Source organism: Lissotriton helveticus, chromosome 12 (genome assembly GCF_964261635.1).
Source record: "Lissotriton helveticus chromosome 12, aLisHel1.1, whole genome shotgun sequence".
Taxonomy (NCBI): Eukaryota; Metazoa; Chordata; class Amphibia; order Caudata; family Salamandridae; genus Lissotriton; species Lissotriton helveticus.
Genome location: NC_136073.1, coordinates 862,628,317 through 862,634,316, shown reverse-complemented (window position 1 = coordinate 862,634,316; position 6,000 = coordinate 862,628,317). Strand labels below are relative to the sequence as shown.

General features: G+C 45.2%; 1 protein-coding gene across 2 annotated transcripts in view; it reads right to left on the bottom strand.

Annotated features, from left to right (window-relative positions):
* Window positions 1-2,005: 2,005 nt before the first annotated feature.
* LOC144798821 (uncharacterized) overlaps window positions 2,006-6,000 on the bottom strand; it is a 390,922-nt gene continuing 386,927 nt past the window's right edge. For both annotated transcript variants that reach the window (XM_078669868.1, XM_078669870.1), the window contains one exon: window positions 2,006-2,491. The gene's annotated coding sequence lies outside the window, so the exon portion shown is untranslated. The remainder of the gene's footprint in view (window positions 2,492-6,000) is intronic.

The following is a 6,000-nucleotide window of genomic DNA, read 5'->3' as shown; positions in this document are numbered from 1 at the left end:
ATAGATATATAGATATATAGTTATAGCTTCCGCTCTGTGAATCATGTATCATGTCAGGCAGTCAGCGGGAGAAGGCAGTGGTTGAGGGGATCAATGTCCCTTCCCACTGATGTCTTCCATAATAGAATTTTTTTTTAATAGGAGCGCCTGTCAATTTAGGGAACATGCAATGCTTTAAAAAAATCAATTTTGGGGATGCAAATGCAGTAACATACAGCTTTGGTCCTGCTCTAACAGAACAGTCCAGCTCAAACTGTTGGCCCCATCTTCTGTGACGCCTAGGCTGGACCCTGACAATGGCACCAAAGCACCCCCAAATCACCTCCTTTAACACTAGATCTGGCACCTAACCTTGAACCATAAACCCAGACCCTAAACACCTACCCTCTACTCGCTGTATGGTGTACCTACCTCCCTTCCATCAACTTTATCAGCATGATGGGCCTGGGACTAAGCGCAAGGTCCCATTGTTGTTATTTTCTCAGATATATTATGCCACCTCTAATGTCACCAACTTCAAAGATACTTTGAGAACAAAAACACTGCAAGGCAAGACCTTTGCACCTTTGCACCTTCAGCACAAGTGGGTGACTTCATACCAGCACCCTGAATCCGACTGATAAGTCGAGCACCTTGTTGCATCAGAGCCTGCAAAGGCAGCTACTAGTGAAACAAAGAAGCTTTGTCTTCTATTTCTGTTGAAATAGTGGATGTTGTTCTAAAGCAAATAGAAACAGCCACCCTTTAACAAAACTAATACTTAAAGTGGCATGATTCAGGATTCTTGAAATAGTAGATGTTGTTCTTAGCAAATAGAAATAACCAGCCTTTAACAGAAGCTATTACTTAAAGTGGCATGATTCAGGATTTATATTGTTCTGTCAGGGTTTGAAGAGGTGAAACTTGAATACTATGCACTGATGAGATTTTGTTGGGAACAACTGCTAGCGTCAGGACTCACAGAATGTCTTTTATGATCATACGCTGCTGCCCTTGACTATAATGGTGGCGGAGGTGTACAGCGAGCGAGCGGGCCTTTAACAAGGAAATAGCGCAAGGCAGAAGAACTATAATGCGATGATAACCTTCCATCCACTTTGGCAGAATGTTCTAAGTATCACAGGGAGAGGCAGAAAGACAAAGACGAATGTTGGAGCTAAAGGTCCACAGCATCCATTATCGTCCTTCTATCACTCAATAGTCTTCAAAGGAACTCCTAATACTTTAATGTTCTAATATAGCCTTATAGCCCACTGCCAAGGGAGATACCGGTTGTTAAAGGCCCTGAAACCCAAGTTATAGGCCCGAGCCGCAGGTGAGGGAATATAACAAAGGAGAGGGCTTTTAACAACCAGTATAGCCCAAGGCAGAAGAGCTCTAAGGCTATTAGAACATTCCATTCACTGAGGGTAGAATGTTCTACATTCAAAAGGGAGAAACAAAAAGAGAGACAGTGGAACGCTGGAGCCGAAGGCTAATACCAGCCATTATTAGTCCAGGAGCCACTTCACTGTCTTCAATGGAGCACTCAACATTCTAATGTTCCTATTCAGACACCACATTAGAAACACAAAGGGAATGTGTTATTGGAGAAGGCAGAACTCGGTCTTATTATTAGCTGTCTAGTGATCTTGCATTATTGTCTCCAAGTTTGGTTAGGTTTAAAGTATCCCTTATTGCTAAGGATCATGATAACCTAGGCTTATGTTATGCAGAGCAGATGACACAATATGAGTTCCCTTCATCTTTCTTCTGTGCAGTGCATGGTCTGTAATCTTGTAAGCGCCATGTTTCTTTGAGAAGGACTACATGAACCAATTAGCAGTATTTGGGAAGGCACCAGCAATTCCAAAAGTGAATGATATCTCAGCAGAGCCACCGCTGGACCCAGCACTGGGTGGACTCCCTCAACAAATGCGTCCCCCAACGTCAACTTTGGTGAGACAAGCACACATGACTGGTGCACATGCACTCTGATAGGAGACGAGTCGAATGTGGGTGCAAAGGTGGCTTGCTATCAGCCAGAGGCAGTGGGAGGAGTGGACTTTAGGAAGGGTACTGGAGATCCTGGCCTCCTCACTGGGGGTTGTTCTTACCACCTTTGCATGCAGGTTGGAGATCTCTATGAGGATTGTTTCCAGGCTCTCCTGATGATGTGAAACTGGGCAGAGATTACTGCTCGAGATTACCTGTTCCTCAGGTAGGGGACATGCCCTTAGATGTCTTGCTTCTCTGCTTCTTCCATTTCAGTCTGTCTTGTACCGTCAGAAGACCACTCCCACCGTGGAGGTTCTGGCCCGCAATGAGGGATCTCTTTCTGCAATTCCGTCTGGCCTGCGTTCCTAGAGCATTTATAGACGAGGCGCCACCTCACTTTGTGCTAAGCGTGCTATGTTTTTGTTCAAGTACCAACATTCACAAATACCAGTATTTATTTACCAGGTATTGCCCCTCTAATAAACTTTAGCCATTTTGATCTGCCATAATTCTCCTAGGGAAAATAGAGAAAGATACAGTGGTTACTGCTAAACTTGTTATTCTGATCCCAGTACAAAAATGTGTTTGCACAAAAATGTATATATATATTAAAAAACAGACTCCGGCTCTATACTCAAATGAGAAGTAGTATTTTTTCCTTAACTAAATACTCTAAAATGTAGTAGACAGTTTTACATTTAAAACGTGTATTTCACATGTACATAGGAAGTATGTGTTCAATACAAATGCTGCATCGCAATTAGAATGTCTTTGTATATTAAAACACTCTTTACCTACATAATGGTTGTGAGGCGCGAATCGCTGCACTCCCTTTCCTACAAAACCATTATCTTCCCCACTTCCATGGTCCCTAGGAACATATCACAAATAGCACAATCATTTTTTTTTTTTTTTTTTTCTTCTTCGGGAAAACAAACAAAATGAAACAATTTATGCCTAGAAAGGAGGAAAAGAATAACGTATTAAATACATTCAAAGTTTCTAGCGCCGAGACGCCTACGGGCAATTGTACGCGCTGTATAAATCTCAAAAATAAATAAATAAATAAATTACATTATTACTAATAATCCCATCACATAAAAAAAAGTTTTTGTTTAAATATGCAAACAACAACGTAGGGCGCGAACCAGCATCTGGAACAATATTGAAACAGTAGAAGGAAGCATTTCAGCATATGTATATTCAATACAGGGCATCAAGCGGTAGATTAGGTACAGGATAAGATTTGTGGAAAACAATGATATTTCGGTACAAACTTGGAGCTATGTCAAAATGTATGACTGGTCTCATCATCAGCGGGATCAAGGTCGTAATACTTTAGGTCCCCCAGACCTTGAGGAATTTACATGGGCCCCCCAACTCTTATAGGTGACTCTCTCTGCCGCCATAAACGTGTCCATCCCGCACTCCATTTCCATAAGATCGGGACCTCCGGCATCGCCCAGAGTTCTGCTACGCCTCTCTTGACCACCACCAGTTCCAAGTTGTAAAAGAGGAGGTTGTACCATGGGACATCCACAACAGTTAGGATACTGAGTGGAATGTGCTGTAGCTCAAGAGGATTGTTGACTCCCAGTATGTTGCGTAATTTCGTCACCACCTTTGAACAATATGCTTGGACCACTGGGCAGCCTCAAAGCGTGTGTACAAAGGTGCCTCTAGCTCCATTGCATCTCACACAGTCTGGAGACTCCACTCCCCCCATTTTGTGTATTCGTTCGCTGTCATAGTCGACCCGGTATAGTATCTTGAGCGGTGTCAGCCGCAGCTTGGAATTGATGGCCACCTCCCGTGGGTGCATCAGGGGCGCCTCCCAATCCACATCATCCATCTCTCCCACGTCCCTCAACCACCTTTCTCTCTGCTTACCCAGTGTGTAGGGCGTGTTTTAGTATTGAGTGTTTTGTATGGAGCAAGACCGCCTTTTTCTCGAGCTCTCCAATGAGTAACCTACACTCAAGGGGAGCGTAGTCAGGCCTGTTAGTTCTCCCTTCCCCTCTGCCTGCCATGCATGTCGTAACTGCACGTGTTTTAGGAATTGATTCAGGTGCATTTGGTAGTCCCTCTGAAGAGAGGAAAAGGGCATCAGGTATCTCCGTCTTCCAGGAGATCACCGATCTGAGAGATCCCAAGCGTGTCTTGGGGCCCGAATCCCCTGAACTTCCCCAGTTCCCGCATCATTGCCCACTCCCAAACAGACATTACTCGGGTCACCTTATTTGTCCATCCTATACATCTGATGGCTTTTGACCAAGCCTCCAGTGCCACCTGAGTTGCTGGCAGCAACTGTTGAACGCTCTTCCCTCCGTACATATAGACAGATGCGAGCGTGTGAGGAACTATGCTTGTTCCAACCTATATGTCAAGTGTTCCTGAGGTGCGAATGCCCAATAGCGTCTTTAGTGCTCTTCTAGGGAGCCCCTTGTTCCATAATACCGTTCTTAATTCCACCTCTAATATGGTGAACATATCCTCTGGGATTTGGTAGTATGTGTTCTGTAGGCAATATAAAAGTGTAGTAGGCTTGATCATTTAAAGCATGGCCGCCCTCCCCAAGAGCGTCAGGGGCAGCGCTCACCAGCATTCCGCATCTTCTTGAAAATCCTGTACTACCTGCCCCAGGTTTTGGGTCAGATACATCTCCCTATAGGATGTCACATATATGCCCAAGTACTGAAAACCCTCCGTCTCTGCTTAGAGCCTCCGGAGGAGGTCGGCCAGGTCAAATGAGCCATATGGCTGGCAAAGCACTGAATTTATCCAATTTATATTGTATCCAGAATTGGTGCCATATGTCTCAAAAGTCTGGAGGACATCCGGGATCATTGTTGTGGGCTCGGTAATACACAAGAGGATATCATCTGCATATGAGCGAGACCTTTTCCTCCTCCGAGCTAACGTCCGAGGCCTTGAATCCCCAGATATTTGGATGGGCGCGGACTACGCATGCCAAGGGCTCAATGGTGAGCAGGGGGACAGGGGACACCCTTGCCTGGTTCCCCTCTCAATCTGGAATGCCAATGCTGCTGTGGGGGCCTGGTATAACAATGCTATTCACTTTCTATAGTTGGGGATAAGACCACATTTATTTAGTGTTCAGTGAAGGAAGTGCCAGTGGATAGCCTCTAATGCTTTTTCAGCATCCAGCGAAAGGAACACATGTGACTCCTCGCTATGACGCACCTCTACCATCCAATTATGCAACCGTCCTAAGTTGAGTATGGTAGACCTACCAGCCATAAAGCCAGACTGATCTCTATGTATCAATGGTACTCCCATCACATTTAAACATAATGGTGACAATGTGCAGTGTGTATCAGATAAAACATACAAGTATATAAAAGGCAGACGAGAAGTGTACATCATACAATATGTTGTGAAAGTAATGGGTCATGGCCAGAAAAAGACTCAAAGCAAACACAAGGAGGTGATGGACGGAGCACTGAAACTTTTCAGACACTCACCCCCAGTCACAGATCTGGGTTGAATCCGTCATCATTTTTTAGCTCACTTCGCCACCTCAGTTCACACCCAGCTATATGCAAATCAGTCTTGACCCTGTGCCTCATGGGAACAGTCCAGCCCGAACTGCCAAGCCAGGTCTTCCCTAAACCGGAAACAAGCATCCTGGGACCGGTGTCTGAGTAACACCCTTCATCAGCCAGGCTAGTTTGAATCCAGTGGCAAAGTGAGCAAGGGACCCTCATCTGGGCATACCCTGCCAACTTCTGTGACTAGGGGTAAGTTTCTAAAAAGTTTCAGCGCTCCGTCCATCATCTCCTTGTGTTGGCTTTGTTCGCCCTAAGTTGGCAGGGTATGCCCAGACGTGGGTCCCTTGCTCACTTTACCACTGGATTCAAGCTAGCCAGGCTGATGAGGGCTGTTAGCCCGAAACCGTTCCCAGGATACTTGATTCCAGTTCAGGGAATACCTGGCTTGGCAGTTCGGGCTAGACTGTTCCCATGAGGCACAGGGTCAAGACTGATTTGCATATAGCTGGGT